The following is an 18,137-nucleotide window of genomic DNA, read 5'->3' as shown; positions in this document are numbered from 1 at the left end:
ATGGCCTCCTTCTATACTGTAAGGATTCTATGATTCTAAGAGACCTGGGTGGATTGGCCATGCTAAATTGTCCCTTAGTGTCCCAAGATGTGTAGACTAGGGGGATTAGCCCATGCGAAATGTGTGGGGTTATGGGGATAGGGTGGGAGGGTAAGATACTCTGCCAGAGAGTCGGTGCAGACTCAAAGGTCCAAGTGGCCTCTTCTGCACTGTAGAGATTCTATGATTCAATGATAACAGCCACCCCACGGTCCATTGTACTTCTTATGCCAACCAACTCATGGCCTCCATTCTCTGCCCTTATACCTACCACACCAACTCACCCAGTATCCACCAAGGGCAGACCTCAGGATCCATGCAGAGATGAGATAAAATAAAGGTCCATTAAATACATTTCTAAGTGTTCATTGCAGATGTCACTTTATTGAAACAAACACCCTTGTTCATGAATTACAATAACATTCCTTCAACTAAATAAAGCCTGATATCAACAGACAATTAATTTAAATGCACCATCTCTCATGACAACATGCATTGGAATTCAGAGACCCACATCATTGAGTCAACAACTGCTTGTAGCTGTCAGTCAAACTGTGAAATGGCAGGCATCCTGTTGCAATAATGGATGGCTGTGAAAGTTGTCAATTAATGAATTGCAATAATGAAAGTCCTCAGGTTTACGTAAACAGTCAGAGCAAAATAGGAAGTAATCCTTTAAATTTCAGACATTTTTTCAAAACGTTTAATGGGCAGGAGTTTTAAATATCTTGACATGTCTCTTTGGCAGGTGCTTCTGACAGTTGATGTTGACCGTTCCAATGGACTTGCACATATTTATGCCTACTTTCAACAATTCCAAACCCTGGCCTCAACCAATGAGCACTTTACCTTCCCTAAGGGTGTCCCAGGACCAGATGCAAAAGGGTACCTTAGCCTTCCAAAGGGGCAGCTGGTTATCCAAACAAATCAGAGAATACCATAGGAGGAAGATATTTGATCCATCAAGTATGCACTGACTCTCCAACAGAGCATCGTACCCAGGCCCACCCCACTGCCCTATCCCCATAACCCCACGCATTTACCTTGCTAATCCCCCCAACCCACATATCTTGGGACAGTGAGGGGTAATTTAGCACAGCCAATCCACCTAACCTGCAAATCTTTGGATTGTGAGAGAAAACCACAGCACCCGGAGGAAACCCACGTAGACACGCAGAGAACGTGCAAACTCCACACAGACAATCACCCAAGGCTGGAATTGAACCTGAGTCCTTGGCCCTCTGTGGCAGCAATGCTAACCACTCTGCCATCGTGACTCCCCACGAAGTTCAGACCTGCTCCCACTGGTCTAATCTACACATTTCAAGTTTCACACTCCATGCCTACCAAAATCCCACATCACTGGAGGCAGCTGGTGATTTAAATGGCTAGCTGCCTCCATAAACCATCCATGTCCCCAATCCACCACTTTGAAAAAGGGAAGTGCCATGTTTGGGGGACAGGGCTTTCTGGCACTTCCATTCATTTTGTCACAATGGCGAGTCCCTCTGTCATGGCCAAAAGCTCGACCCAAAACAAGCAAAGTGAAATACATCTCCTAATAAAATCAGAGAGCACGTCTATTTATGCTTTAGTCAAAAACAATTGCGTTCTCGTAGTACGTCAGTTCCAAAACCATCTGTTCCTTTGATTTCATTATTAGGTGATTAGTTATGGAAAACCAGGCATTCCTTTAAAGAAAGAGTTTTATATCTAAGGAGAAAGAATAGCGCTAATGTTTCGAGTCAGGATGACCCTTCTGAGCCCTGAGGTCCTGGCTCAAAATGTTGAGCGGGACTTTCCAGCCGCGCTCAGCCCAAAACTGGAAAATCCCACCCAAGGTAAACGGACATTTGCACGGTCCGCTCCCCTGCCTGCTAAGATTCCCATGGCGGGCGGTGTTTCTTCAGATGGAACTTTTCAAAATGCAGCGAATGAAACAACAACAAAACTTACTCCAACTTATAAATCAAAGAAAGGGTTTAATAAAGAAACATCATTACTCCAAACTTAGGCCTCGCCCTGGGCCATGCCAAGCTTCCCACAATTCTACATAGTTCCTTATTTATAGTGGATCAGTTGGTCAGCTGACTATTACATCACTCTGTGATTGGTTCCATGTTTTACTGGGTCAGTCGACCCTCACATCTTGTTCCCATTGGTCACATTAGATCCAATACAAATTTGTCACTGGTTACATTTAACAGGCAGGACAGGAAAACTCTATTCTCTCTCCACAGATGCTGTCAGACCTGCTGAGATTTTCCAGCATTTTCTGTTTTTGGTTCAGATTCCATTATCCATCTGTAAAATTTCTTTTCTCAATTTGTTTCACAACTGTAACAAAGAACACATTTCTAGTTGCCGTGTGGGCTCTGATTTAAGAAAATAAGAAATAGGAACAGGAGTAGGACATTTGGCCGCTCGAGCCTTCTCCGCAATTCTGTATGATCATGGCTGATCGTTGACTTCAACTCTATGCCCCTAACCCATCCCCATAACCTTTGATTCCCTTCGAGTCCAAAAATCTATCTACTGCATCATTGAAATACACAATGATTGAGCAGCCCTTTGGGGAGAGAATTTAAGATTCACAACCCCCTGAGTGAAGAAATTCTTCCTCACCTCAGCGTTTAAATGATCAATCCGTAGAAACATAGAAACTAGAAGCAGGAGTAGGCCATTCGGCCCTTTGAGCCTGCTCCGCCAATCATTTTGATCATGGCTGAACATCATGTTCAATATCCTGATTCACCCCCTTCCTCCCATATCCCTTGATCCCTTGAGCTCCTCGAGCTGTATCTAATTTCTTCTTGAAATCAGACAATGGGGGGAATTTTACCATTTTGAGCCGAAGTGACGAATCTGGGCGTCAAATAGATCCGCGCCTGGAATCCTCTTTCCAGCGCGCCCATACGCGTTTTGCCGGCTCTGGCCCGATCCGCGCTGTGTGCGGGGCTTAGCGCTGGCGGACCGATCGGAGCTCTGAACTGCGAATGCGCAGTTCAAAAAAAATCTGACAGCGTGCCCAGGCTCGAAAAAAAAATCAGACAGCGGAGACAGCGGCTCTCTGACAGTCATCCTCTGGTTGGGGGTGGGAGGGGAGGGGGTCTGACCGATCATCCCCTGGGGAGGGTGGGATGGGAGGGGGTGTGACCCATCATCCCCTGGGGAGGGTGGGAGGGGAGGGGGTGTGACCGATTATCCCCTGGGGGGGGGGGGGGGGGGGGGGGGGAGGGGAGGGGGTGTGACCGATCATCCCCTGGGGAGGATGGGAGGGGAGGGGTGTGACCGATCATACCCTGGGGGGAGGGAGAGGGGATGTGATGTATCATCCCCTGGGGGGAGGAGGAGAGGGGGTGTGACATATCATCTTCTGGTCGGGGGGGGTTCCACTACCAGCCACAGGTTACTCTTCCCTGCAGGTGCGAGAGAGCGGGAGAGATGGCTGTGGCTGGTAGTGTACCAGTGATAGTGCCAGGAGGGATCGGCTGCAGACAGGCAGCGGAACCCCCCCCCCCCCCCCAGGGGATGAGACGTCACACCCTCTCTCCTCTTTCCACCCCCCTCTCGCCCCGACCAGAGGGTGACCTGGGTCAGAGAGCCGTTGCAGTCTCTGACTCCGCTCTTCGGAGGCTGCAGCGGCGACTTCAGACTTTTATTTTGCAGGTCGGTTACAGCGCGGACGCGGATCGGGCCAGAAGACGGTAAAGTGGGATTTGGCGGTAGGGTTGGGCGCGCGGTTCATTAAGTCATTAAGTCAGGCCGCCCGATTCGGGTACGCACCGGACCCGTGCCCGAATCGGGTGTCGGTAAAGGCGCGATCTGCTCGGATTTGGGTGCACATCGCGTTAAAGGCCCAACGCCCAGCTTTACCGCGATTTCGCGCCCGTTTAAGTTTTGGTAAAATCAGGCCCAATGTTTTGGCCTCAACTACATTCAGTGGTAGTGAATTCCACACTTTCACCATCCTTTCTCCTCACCTCAGTTCGAATCCTAGAATCCTTACTGTGCAGAAGTAGGCCATTCAACCCATCAAATCTGCACCAACAACAATTCTACCCAGGCCCTATCCCGTTACCCCACGCATTTGCCCTGCTAGTCCCCCTGACACTAAGGGGCAATTTAGCATGGCCAATCCACCTAACCCTCAAATCGTTGGAGATCTAAAAGCTTTACCTTTATCCTCAAACTATGACCCCTGGTCTGGACTCCCCTTATCTTGAGACTCCTCAATCAGAAATACAGCCTCTCTGCAACAACACCATCAAGTTCCCTTGGAGTTTTATAAGTTTCAATGAGATCACCTCTTACTCTTCCAAACATGTCTACTCTACTCAAACACTCATCATAGCCTGACTCTCTTATTTGAAATGGTGCACTGCTGCAGCTTTCTGGACATGTGTGTTTGCAGGAATAAGCTGTTTCGACCATCCCTGCAGCTGCTCCCTTAGTCACTGGGCAAAATTAATGGTTTGCCACCTAATGATATATCAGAGATGTAGAGAGATGACTGAAGAGAAAGGGATTGTCGGGGTGGGATTGGGGGGTAGTGGGTTCGGGAGAGAGACAGAGAATCCAAGTATGCAAGTTGAGCCTTTTGCGATGGGGACCATTTTTCTGCCAGAGGCAACTGAAAATACATCAGACATAGAGAATGATGACCAAGAAGAGAGAATGTATCCCAGCATTGTAAGTTGACCCTTGATTTGTGACAGGATATATTTGGCTGCCAAAGACGCCGAATAATATATCAGACACAGGGTAAAAAAAATGACTGAGAGAAAGTATCCGAGTATTGACATAGGCACTAGCTAAGAGAATGATTTGTGATGGGACTACTTTATTAGCCCTGGGTGGGGCAATCATCGTGCTTACTGCCTTGCAAAACATATGTAGCCCCTGTTGTTTCAAATATAATCTCGGATGAAACTACAATTAGTTTTTCTTTTTTTTTTGTAAAACAAGCGAACGCAGCTGGGGAGCCCTGTGTTTGCCAAAGTCATCAGCCCACTTAAAAAGAACAGGTTTGAGATTTTGTTATAAATAGCATAAGCCCCTCATCAATAGTGTCACATGTTTTGATGTGATATTGCAGCCATCTCTGTATGGAGGAACACAGTGTACTGACTTAGAAATAGCGCCGTGCCCTTTGGAGCTGACAGACACCATAAACAATGATAACAAAACTCATATGGAGGATAGTTGCATCCCAGCGATCACTCAGGTTGTCATCACATTGGCAACTTTCCCTTGCACAGGACATCCTCACCCTGCACCTTAAAGTGTTCCTTGATACTCATGCAAGTTAAGGCCAAGTAAATTAAATGATCCCCCTTTTAACTGTGTGCATTTCTGTTTTACATCTGTATCTTTTACAAGCAAATACCTTGAGATTAGGCCATAATTATCTTGATTTTCTTTCAGTCTATAAAACAGTAGGAGTTGTGCTGCAGGCAGTTGTGAACAGTAGCAGCAAAGCAGTTAGACGAGGGGAGAATCAATCTGTTAGCAAGTAGTACTATCGACAAAGGTTAAATAACAGAATTCCCAGTAGAAGGTGAAGAGAAGCTCAATTCTTCTGCCATCCAATGAACATTAATTGTCTTTCATAAAATAGTTCCATATTCTTGTCATTGAGCCCTCGATACGGAAGAATCATTGCTTGTCATTAAATTGGTTTTGAATCCTTATTGAAAAAAGTTGGTAAATTATTTAACCCATTGTTCAATTTGTCGTTCTTCATTTCTGAAGTATTGTGGTATTACTTTACTTGGACACTGAAAAAAGTATAATTGTTAAATAAATATCTCAAGAAAATACGGCCTAAATTCATGCAAGTCCACTTCAGTCTCCACTATGTATTTGGACCTAACTTGCACCAAGTCTCATTCACCCATCACCTTTGCGCTCGCTGACCTACAATGGTTCACAATTTAGCAATAATCTCAATTTAAAAACTTTAGCCCTTGTTTTCAAACCCTTCCTTGGCCTCACCATGCCCTCCCTACTTCTAGTAACCTGCTCCAGCCCGACTAAACTGCAAGATGTCTGCACTCCTCCAATTCTGGCCTCTTTGGACCTGAGTCCTAACTTAGGGATTCCTTTCCTCAAATTCTCTCCACCTTATTTTCCTCCTTTCAGAGATTTCTTAAAGCCTACTTCCTTGATCAAACTTTTGATCATCTGCACTAATATTTTCTTACGTGGTCTCATTGTCATGTTCTTAGATAACGCTCTTGGTAAGTTTTACCATATTAATGGTGGTATATAAATACAAGTTGATATTAGAACAAAGAAAAGTACAGCACAGGAACAGGCCCTTCGGCCCTCTAAGCCTGTGCCGATCATGATGCCTGTGTTGTAATTATTTAAAAACTTGGATGTTCACAGCAGAGAAGAAGGTAATTTGGGCTATTGAGTGCGTACCAGCTTTCAGTTATAGAAATATAAATTTAATCCAAACATGTGCAGGTTAGGTTGATTGGTCATGGTAAATTGTCCCTTGGTGTCCCAAAATGTATAGGTTAAAGCAGTGGTTCCCAAACTTTTTTCACTGGGCCGCACTTTTGGAATAAAAATTTGCTCACGCCACACCAAATTTTTTATTGATGAGAAATACATTCAAAAACAAAAAAGTACAACTCCTAGCAGTGCTTGATTCATAACATAGAACACAACTACTTTATAATATGATCATGGGACATCCAGAAAGTATAAAACAATGCATCACTTGATGCTCTTGCTCTCACTTTGGAAAAATATCTATCCATGTTTAAATGGTTCTTTGATTGTCCTTGAATCTTCCCGCTACACTTGCCATCCTCTCTCGCCGCACCAGTGTGGTGCGCCGCACCCTTTGGGAACCACTGGGTTAAAGGAATTCGTGGGGTAAATATATGGGGTCATGTGGGTAGAGTCTGGGTACAATGTTCTGTTGGAAAGTCGGTGCAGACTCAATGGGTCGAATGGCTTCCTTCTGCACTGTAGAGACTCTTTGGGCGCAATCTTACCTGCAATTCATGCCATGCTGCCGTTGCAGCAAAGTCGAAGAAATCTCCTTTCATTGCAGCGGGATGGGAAAATCCCGCCGGCATGAATGGTGATAAGATTCCGGCCTATGATTCTATGAATCTCATTGCTCTGCCCTATTCTTATAATCATGCAATTTCCTGTTTCAAATATTTATCATTAGGTATAATATTCTCTGCTTCAGCCATTCCCTGTGGCAGTGCATTCCACACTTCAATAGCTCTGTGCAAAAAAAAAATCCCAACGAGTCACCTTCCTTTCAATTTTAAATTCCTTCAGTGACCTTTGTGTTACTCCCCACGCAAAGAAAATAGTCTTTGCATTTTCAATCAATTAAAGTCCTCTACAACTTAAAACAAAACTCACTTAAATCTTTCCTTAACCTTGTTCATCTGTAGTGTAAATAGTCCAGTATCTCAAATTTCTCGCAGCTATGTTTCTTCATTCTTGGTATAATCATTAGACTTTTGAATGGTCCTATCATATATTAAGCTGACCTTTCTCTACACCTTATCTGTAACTGCAACACTACATTCTCCACCCTCTCCTTTCCTTCTCCCCTATGTACTCTATGGTTTTGCCTGCATTGCTCCCAAGAAACAATACTTTTCACTGTATCCCAATACATGTGACAATAATAAATCAAATCGAATCAAATCTTGGTGAACTTATGCTGTCTGTCATTTGTGGCTTTGGTGCAATTTCTATAAGGGGGGTGCCTAAAATTCCACAAACAGTGGGTAGGATCTTCCATGCGGATGCAAGGCCTTACCATCCAGGTCAAACTCGGGGTCAGGTGCCTGCACTGTGTGGAGAACAGTCACTCACCTCTGTTTTTTTCCTGAATTGATCAAAAGGAGAGGCTCTCTATCCACAATGGGATCTTATAGAATCATAGATCATAGAATCGTAGAATCCCTACAGTGCAGAAGGAGGCCATTCGGCCCATCGAGTCTGCACCGACCACAATCCCACTCAGGCCCTATCCCCATAACCCCATGCATTTACCCTAGCCAGTCCCCCTGATACTCAGGGGAAATTTAGCACGGCCAATCCACCTAACCCGCACATCTTTGGACTGTGGGAGGAACCACCCGAAGGAAATCCATGCAGACACGGGGAAAGTGTGCAAACTCCAACAGACATTGCGCCTGCGCTGTCATGGAACTTGGCAGCTCCCCGACGGGGAATTGAACCGGGGAATTGAACTGAACCGACATGGGGCTTTCCTGCTTGGGCAGCAGCAGCAGAATACCTTCACAGTTAAGGGAGGCCTATGGCTGCAGCTGAACCCAGGCAGGCAGGTGTGGCCAGAAGGCAGCTGCATTGTCCCTCTGGTTACATTTCGCTGACAGCTGGAGAGCTCTGTTGCCTCCCTCCACCCTATGCCACATCCAGGAAAAGGCACACGGATTGACTGGAGCCAGGGAACCAGCACATCAGCCAGTGGAGCAAAAGTCTGTGCCTTCCTGCCTCTGTCCCCAACCCCCATTGAGGTGCGTCCAGCCGATTTTAAGATCAGGTGCCCTCTACCCAAGTCCAAATCATTTATATATTCAACAACAACAACAACAACTTGCATTTACAGAGTGCCTCTAAAGTAATAAAACCTCCCGAGAAAACAAAGGTGGGTCCAGTCCTAACCCCTGAGGCATATCAGTTTCAAACCTTCTGCAATTCAAGCAATAACCACTTATCCTAACCCCTTATTTCCTGTTGATAATCGACCTTTTACCCATGCTGACACATTTCCTTTCCTATCAACTGGATTTTGTAACAAGCCTCTTTGGAGACATCCAACTCATTCTGAAATTTAATACCAACCACATTTACTGCTTTCACTTTACCAATCAAATCATCCATTTCTCCAAAACCTCCCAACATGACTTGCCTACAACTAGTCCATACTGGCTGTTTTTAATTGCCCACGTATTTCCAACCGCTGACTAGTTTTTCAAATCTCAAACTATGAGTCACAATTTTACATTCCTCAGCCGAGCGCACGACTGACCTGGAAACATATAAAATCTTACGAGAAGACATCGAGATTTTTCTCAGCTCTTTGAGGCAGCTATGCACACGTCCTGAAGTCATCGCGTGCTCAAGCAACATTTTGGTTGGTGGGCCCATGTGAATGGCGGGAGAATGCCCATCGCAAATCAATGGGCAATTTAGACCATTAAGGAGTCAATTGAATGCCATTTTACGTGATCCATCTGCTTTTACAGTGGACGGGCTGGCTGATTGATTAGATTTGATTTATTATTGTCGCATGTATTAGCATGCAGTGAAAAGTATTGTTTCCTGTGCACTGTACAGACAAAACACACTGTTCATAGAGAACAATAAGAAGTCTCACAATACCAGGTTAAAGTCCAATAGGTTTATTTGGAATCACGAGCTTTCAGAGCGCTGCTCCTTCATCAGGTGAGTGTTCATAGAGAAGGAAAGGAGAGGGTGCAGAATGTAGTGATACAGTCATAGCTAGGATGTAGAGAAAGATCAACTTAATATTAGGTAGGTCCATCCAGGCGGCCTTTAAGTTTTGGCTTCACCCTTGTTTCAGAGCCAGGATAAACAGTCCGGGCTGAAATAAAATTTAAAAAGCTGTCTGGGATGGAGGTTTGTGTTTGAAAGAACTTGCGAGACACCCCGTGCATCACTTTTTCACAGAGCTTTTTCTCAGCTCTCTGAGACAGCTGTGCAGCTGTCTCCCTGAGGGAGCAGATTGGAAATGCCAGCCCGCACACCCTTTTTTTGTCTCGGTGCCCGCTGTCCCCAGCAGCTCTCAGCCTTTCACAGAGCCCCTTTTACCAAACTGCGCTGTGGGAGCCAACCGCGGCCAGGAACGCATTTCACGCCCCTTCCGGGGCCAACCGAGTGCGTTGCCTAAAGGGATGAGTTTGAGTACAGTTTGCATTAGATAAACTGGCCTATTATTACCTGGTTTATCCTTCTGTTCCTTCTCAAGGAACAACGTTACAACAATTATTCTCATCTTCCTTAAATTTTCATATGTAAGGAACATTGAAGAATTACTGCCTGAGCCTCTGTTGACTCCTCTGATGATGTCTTTCCGGAGACTATATGCCATACTGTCAGGGTCTGGTGGCTTATCTACCCTAGAGTTCAGCCATTTCTTTTCACAGTCAATACCTCTTCTAAACTAAGCTTGAACAATTATTCCTAAGGCAGCTACATTCTGTGTTCCATCACCATCTGTAAAGAAAAGTGAAACGTTTAATATGTTCTCCAAATCATGATCCTCCATTATTAAACTCCTTCTTTCATCCCCGAGTGGTTCTAACCTCGACTTAACTATTCTTTTACTCCTAATATGTCTACGAAAGCCCCTAATTCCTTTTATATTATTTGTTAGCCTTTATTTAAAGTTCTTTCAGATTTTCTAATCTCCCTTTGATCTCCAGGACACACTTTTTCTATTTCTCCTGATTGGTTATATTTATCGTTTATTCAACTCTATCATAGGCTGGATATTATAGGAAGCCATGTTGCCCTGCCTTCTCCCTCTCTACCCAACTAAAACATCAGTTGGGAGCCCAACCACCATACAGGTGGTTTCCCGCAGCCATTTTACACTTGGCAGGGTGTCAGCTGGCTCAGAGTGAGACTTCCTCAGTGGCCTCCTCACACCCTTCCCCATTTAACCCCATCGGCATAATCTCTCCCTTTTACAATGATCTCGCTCCCGCTTAAACCCGTTACTGTCGTTTGCCTCAAATGCTCCTCTTCCAACCTTACAGCAGCTAACTCTATCAGCATATTCCATCATGACATTAACCCTTACTCTCCAGGCAAAGAAGTTTCTCCTAAATTCCTTGTCGGAATTATGAGTGACTATCATTATTTTTATAACGTCTAATGTTGGATTCTTCCACATGCGAGATCATTTTCTCATTTGACCTGACCTGTCAAATCCCTTTATAATTTCAAAGATCTCTATAGATGTCTCTTCTGTCTTCCCTTTGCGAGAGGAAACTTCTCCAGCCTGTTCAGTCTTCCCTGATAGATGTAATCTCTCAGTTCTGGTGTAATGAAATGTACTGTCACACTGGCCCATAACTTCCTCGGAGCGGAAATCAGCATCAGATTGCCACTCCATAACTCATTTATCTGTGCCAGGTTTCTACCATGTCTGTCTCGCCTGACCTTCCTGACTCAGGCCGGAAGTGCAGGGGTCACCGGGACCCAATGTCCAAGTGTAAATGAAACAGAGTGAAGGGGGAGGTGCCCCTTTTTAAGGAAGCAGTTGTTGTAAAGCAGGTAAGTTTAAAGGTCCCACTGACAATGACAGGCCAGGGAGAACGTAAATGTTGCAGGTAAGTGGATGGGATGGCGGTGGTCGGAATTGGAAGTGTGAGAGTGGGGCATGGAGGGGATCGGACATGGAAAAGGTGGTGGCATTCCAATGGGTGGGGGAAAGGGTAGGACATTAGGAGGTCAGACATGGGGGGGTTGGTGGGCATTGGGTCAGGGGTTCAGGTTGGGTCATGTTGGGGGGTTGTCAGGTTGGAGCATGTCAGGGAGTTAGCCGGGTTGGGGAAGGGAGGGGGGTCAAGCTGGGTCAAGGTGGGGTGGTGGTTGGTTGTTGATATCACTCTTCTGCTGATTTTCTGCTCCCTTCCTCTCTGCTCAAAATGAGGAAGAGCTGAGTCTGTTTTTTATTAACTTTGCTGAACACAAACACAGGTGGCTTGAGGGTGTGTGGCTCACTGCTGCTTCAGAGCACATTGTATACTATCTATGAATCAGTAAAAATGGAGAGCTGGTGCGGGGGCTGAGATCTGTGTCTGATTTTTCCAAAACCTTCAACCAGTTACCATTTGGAGAAGTTTGAATAGCAGGACTCCAGATGTTCCTGGTTTGAATAAATTATACCCTTCAGTTTTTATAGGGGTAGAGTTATGATCTACCAAATCATGATTTGGGATATGGTACAACTATCATAAAGAACACCAGGCAAAAATATTAAGCAACATTCAGATTTACGACTATTGTTTAGAAGGGTCATGTGGGGTGGGGTTTTCTGGCCGCGCTTGCCCTAAATCCCACCCAAGGTCAACAGACCTTTGCATGGTCCGTCCCCTGCCCGCTATGATTCCTGTGGCAGGTGGGACGGGAAACCTCCCCCCCAATGGACTCAAAACGTTAACTCTGTTTCTCTCTCCACAGATGCTGCCGGAGCTCCTGCGTTTATCCAGAATTTTTTATTTTTATTTCAGATAATACTACAGTCTGTTGAGTGTGGATTTCTAACAGTGATATTTGTTGGTTCATTAGGAAAACTAAAGATTGTTGTTATTTTGTTCGCTTCATGAAACGAAGAATACCCGGCAGCAATTATCCATGGCTCATTTTTCTCACTGGAGAATAGCCCCGGTAAGACACGGAGCGATTCTGGGACCACACTCTGCTATTGTGCTGTAATGGCCTAACTTCTGATTGCAACAAGATCTTTCAATTTATATTCAATTATTACTCCGGGTGCTCCGGTTTCCTCCCACATTCTGGAAGACGTGCTGGTTAGGATGCATTGACCAGAACAGGTGCTGGAGTGTGGCGACTTGGGAAATTTCACAGTAACTTCATTGCAATGTTAATGGAGGCCTTACTTGTGACTAATAAATAAACTTTTACTTTTTAAATTATGTGGTTTCCAAAAGGGTTTACATTGAAAGTTCCCGGTTACTTTGAAATCACCTGTGTTTATGTTACAGTTATCAAATAGAAGTCCACAAAAGCAAAATACTGCAGATGCTGGAATCTGAAATGAAAACAAAAAATGCTGAGATTTTCCAGCACTTTGTGTTTTTGTTTCAGGGGTCCAACCCAAGTCTTTTGTTTTCTTATTGTGAGAACGCTGAGCTGGAAAACTGGACCGATTTGTTTGCCGTTGGAAAAGAGCAGTGGCCGCTTTTGAATGTGTGTCTTAGCACAAACCGAGGGTTCAGGTGACTTCCCAAACCTCGAGAGTGCAGCTGAAGCCATTTAACAAGGAATCCAAGTCACTGAGGCAAGCTGTAGTTTTTTTAAATATATATGTTTCTTTGAAGACTGTAAACCATCTGGATGTATTTCTTTCTCCTTGTTTGGAGAGTGGAAAAGACAAGTGTGCATTACCAGAATACCACTCATTATTTTTTTGCAGTGGGAATCGGGAATGCACTGCCTGTGAAGGTAGTGGAGGCCGGCAACCTTGCAACCTTCAAAAAGTATTCAAATGCACACTTGAAATATCACAACATGCAAGGATATGGGACAAATGCAGAAAAATATGGTTAGTACAGCTTTAGTAGTCATTATTGTCAGTGCAGACTTGATGCGCTGAAGGGACTTTTCTGCACCATACGACTCTATGGAGGCGATCTTATCATTGCGCTCTGCCGGCCGGTGGGTGGGGCGAGTCGGTAAGTTCACATAAAAGCCGAGAAATCAGTTTTGCGTCCAATTTCTCGCTTCTTACGATCTTACCGGCACCGGATATCCAGCAAGGTCAGCCTCGCACCCATTTCTGAATAAATTATTTAAATTAAATTTCCATATCATTTACATGGCATTAGCTCAGTCGTCCAGCTCATTTGCCTGTATGACCTCACCGGGGAGGTTCTCTCCAGCAAGAATCACAGCTGGTCCCCAGCAAAGGGGATTGGTCGTGATGGCATTGCCAGTAGAACCAGAAGCCATTAAGGCCTCCCAGGGAGATCGGGGACAAGGAGAGTTCCCTTTGAGCAGTGGCAGCCTGGCACTGACAGCCTGGCACCCTGGTAATGCCTATCGGGCACACGGACAATGCCCACTGGGCACTGTGGCACTGCCCACCGGGTACACTGACAATGCCCACTGAGCACCCTGGCACTGCTCACTGAGCGCCTGGCACTGCCAAATGGGTGGGGCCTGAGAAGGCACGGTCTGACTGGGGCCGGCCGGTCAGTTGGGGGGGGGGGTACTGTCACTGTGCATTGGGATCTGCAGGGAGATGCCGAGGGGGATGATCGGGGCTGGCCTTGGTATGACCATATGGGGGGCTGAACATGTGGGGGGATTTGTGTCAGCGATCACAGGGGGGGGTCGGGCGGCCGATCGTGGTGGGGGGAATTGGGGAGCCAATCACAGGGGAGATTTCGGCGGCCAATCGGGGGCGGAGGCTGGAGGGGAGATCAGTGTCGTCGGATTGGGGGGACGCAAAAGGCTCCAGCGGTAGCTGGGGGTGGGGTAGCTATGTTTGTGAGGCTGGGTGCTTTGTGGAGGCCACAGAGGCTGAGTGACATGTGTCTGCTATAGATACCTGCACATGCGCAATGGCACCCTCTGCTGCTCTAAGCCAGTGTTCAAGCAACTTAAGCCCCATCCCCCGACAGACGAGGAATCGTTTCTGCTGATTTTTCATGCACTGAGTGGATAAGATAGCAGATTTGAACTTGCCCAAAAAAAGGGTCTGAAACTCTCCCGTTTTCCCACCCATCCTGGACTTGGAATTCTTTGGGCAAAATCACCCCCTATGACTCAATATGCAGATTATTTTGATGCGGCTGACTGCTTGTTGGTAAATTTCAAAATGGGTAAAAACTGAGGACGCAAAATTAGAGTGTATTATATTTATAATTTGAAGCCCAGAATGGGGATTTGCACTTGAACTCATTGAGAGGTATCGAGTATATTTTTATGATGGATTGCATGAACAAAAGCATTTTCTTTTCTTGCTAAACATTTTTCAACCACTTGGCATCTTCCTTCTGTTGTCAAATGAGTGTGCAAGGGGAATGACTTACATTTTCAGTGGGGGTAATCTTATTCATAGGTTATAAGATGTCAGGCCTTCAAGGAGTATCAGTTTTGCAATGTTGCATTTACTCCATACCAAGTTACACTTAATTGCTTCTTTGAGAAATTACCGTCACTCTACATTCCACATGCAGTTGCTGATTTACCAAACAGGCCAATTTGTGAAATAAAATCGGTTTATGGTTGCCTTCACAAGCACATGGCCAAAGATTTCCTGGATTGTGTGCACTCTATAATGAGACTTGAGTGAGAGCACAGGAGTCTTCCTTACACTTTAATTCTGGCAGCATTCAAATTCATAGCCACATGCTGCTTGTTAAGAATCAATGGCTCACATCACCACCAGGAGGGAGTCTCTTAATTGCACTCTTGTAAGGAGGTGTTTGATGGAGCCTTCTTTAAGAACAACTTGTGATGGAAGCTTTTTAAAAAAAATCTGAATGTAGAAAAATAAATGCATATTTTATTGCTTTTCTTTGCCTTCATTGGATTTTATTAATTTACCCTTATTAATTTAACTGGCAAATAATGAGGGGATTGCAGATTCTGGGTTAAATGGCATGGTGGCACAATGGTTAGCACTGCTGACTCGCAGCGCCAGGGATCCAGGTTCGATTCTCGGCTTGGGTGACCGTCTGTGCGGAGTTGGCATGTTCTCCCCGTGTCTGTGTGGGTTTCCTCCGGGTGCTCTGGTTTCCTCCCACAGTCTGAAAGATGTGCTGGTTAGGTGCATTGGTCATGCTAAATTCTCCCTCGGTGTGCCCAAACAGGCGCCGGAGTGTGGCGACTCGGGGATTTCACAGTAACTTCATTGCAGTTTTAATGTAGGCCTATTTGAAGGCACTAATAAATAAACACTACAGGTGCCATGTGGCTGAGATGAACCCAACCTGCAGCCTCGCAAGATTGAGGAAGGGAAAGCAAATTGCCTGCCATTCTTGGACAATCAGGAACTCTTTTCTCATGAAATTGAACTGGGACTGAAGAGATCACTTTACTATGGAATATGCGCATTTTAGTGACAGTCTATGTGGTTAAAGGCTATGTGGGATATAAGCATGAGCAATATTGTAACATATCACACTTCATACTAAGCCTGAAGGAAGAGGTACTTAGCAGTCTCATTCGCCATTGCCAGAACTCTCTCACATCAACTTGCATGCATAAATTCAGTCCAGCTGATGGCCACTGCTAGTTCTGCTCTCCCCTTTTCTTGTCTTGCTGCTTATGGGAAGGAGGAACAGAAGGAATTCTCTGTTTGTCCTGTTTTCCTTTCAGCGTGTCCTTCCCCAACATCCCAGCTTATTTGTTTGAGCTGCCTGCTGCTCTGCTTATCAGGGCAAATTCTACCATGCTGCAGCCCCAGAGAACAGGCTACACTCACAGGGAGTCTGCATCAGAAAGTTCGGGTACAACAATGCACTTTGATTTTCGACCAAAACTCCCACAAAAACAACCCGCAATCCCCGGTATAAGCCATGTGATGTGCTGAGAGTTCAGGCCAGAAATTTAAGCACAAACTCAATTACACTGTATTTTACAACAAAGAAACGTGCCATTCGGTCCTGCTGGTCCGTACTGTTGGTTATGCTTAGAGTCATAGAGTCATAGAGGTTTACAGCATGGAAACAGGCCCTTCGGCCCAACTTGTCCATGCCGCCCTTTTTCTTTAAAACCCCTAAACTAATCCCAATTGCCCGCATTTGGCCCATATCCCTCTATACCCATCGTACCCATGTAACTATCTAAATGCTTTTTAAAAATAAAATTGTACCCGCCTCTACTACTACCTCTGGCAGCTTGTTCCAGACACTCACCACCCTCTGTGTGAAAAAATTGCCACCCTGGACACTTTTGCATCTCTCCCCTCTCACCTTAAACCCATGCCCTCCAGTTTTAGACTCCCCTACCTTTGGGAAAAGATATTGACTATCTACCTTGTCTATGCCCCTCATTATTTTATAGACCTCTATAAGGTCACCCCTCAGCCTCCTATGCTCCAGAGAAAAAAGTCCCAGTCTATTCAGCCTCTCTTTATAACTCAATCCATCAAGTCCCGGTAGCATCCTAGTAAATCTTTTCTGCACTGTTTCGAGTTTAATAATATCCTTTCTATAATAGGGTGACCAGAATTGCACACAGTATTCCAAGTGTGGCCTTACCAATGTCTTGTACAACTTCAACAAGACGTCCCAACTCCTGTATTCAATTTTCTGACCGATGAAACCAAGCGTGCCGAATGCCTTCTTCACCACTCTGTCCACCTGTGACTCCACTTTCAAGGAGCTATGAACATGCACCCCCAGATCTCTTTGTTCTGTAACTCTCCACAACACCCTACCATTAACTGAGTAAGTCCTGCCCTGGTTCAATCAACCAAAATGCATTACCTCGCATTTGTCTAAATTAAACTCCATCTGCCATTCGTCAGCCCACTGGCCCAATTGATCAAGATCCCGCTGCAATTGGAGATAACCTTCCTCACTGTCCACCATGCCACCAATCTTGGTGTCATCTGCAAACTTGCTAACCATGCCCCCTATATTCTCATCCAAATCATTAATATAAAAGACAAATAACAGTGGGCCCAGCACTGATCCCTGAGGCATACCGCTGGTCACAGGCTTCATCCGGACCTCCTTCAATATTATTTCAGTTAACCCTAGTAGCACTCCCTCCTGTTCCTTTATCACTCATGGACTCATCTAGTGCCCCCTCCAATATTAGTCTCGATACTCCATGTGGTAATCATAGAATCATAAAATCCCTGCAGTGCAGGAGGAGGCCATTCGGCCCATCGATCCTGCACCGACAACGATTTCATCCCATGTATTTACCCGGCTAATGCCGACACTAAGGGACAATTTACCATGGCCAGTCCATCTAACCTGCCCATCTTTGGACTGTGGAAGGAAACCGGAGCACTCGGAGGAAACCACGGAGAGGATGCGCAAACTCCACACAGTCACCCAAGGCCGGAATTGAACCTGGGTCCCTGGCGCTGTGAGGCAGCAGTGCTATCCACTGTGCCACCATGCCGCCCAACAATGTCGTGCATGCTTCAATTTCCTGTTCGCACTGCTGTTGGACTTCCAAAATGATATCCCATATATAGTCCACTGTGCATTACATTTTATAATGTGGCATCATATGTTGTGCTCGGTATATTTCCCTGTAGTCTGATAGAAAGGAAATGGGTACTTACCAGAACAACAGCCGAGAGGCGTGCTTACCTTATTATTTTGCATACAGTTATTAGTGCA

General features: G+C 45.5%; 1 protein-coding gene across 1 annotated transcript in view; it reads right to left on the bottom strand.

The window, feature by feature from the left end:
• Nucleotides 1-18,137, bottom strand: part of LOC144505046 (teneurin-2-like) — a 2,673,959-nt gene that overhangs the window by 1,199,427 nt on the left and 1,456,395 nt on the right. The gene's annotated exons all lie outside the window — the stretch shown is intronic.

Source organism: Mustelus asterias, chromosome 16 (genome assembly GCF_964213995.1).
Source record: "Mustelus asterias chromosome 16, sMusAst1.hap1.1, whole genome shotgun sequence".
Taxonomy (NCBI): Eukaryota; Metazoa; Chordata; class Chondrichthyes; order Carcharhiniformes; family Triakidae; genus Mustelus; species Mustelus asterias.
The sequence above is the reverse complement of the archived record's forward strand: the minus strand, read 5'-3'. Positions and strand labels throughout refer to the sequence as shown.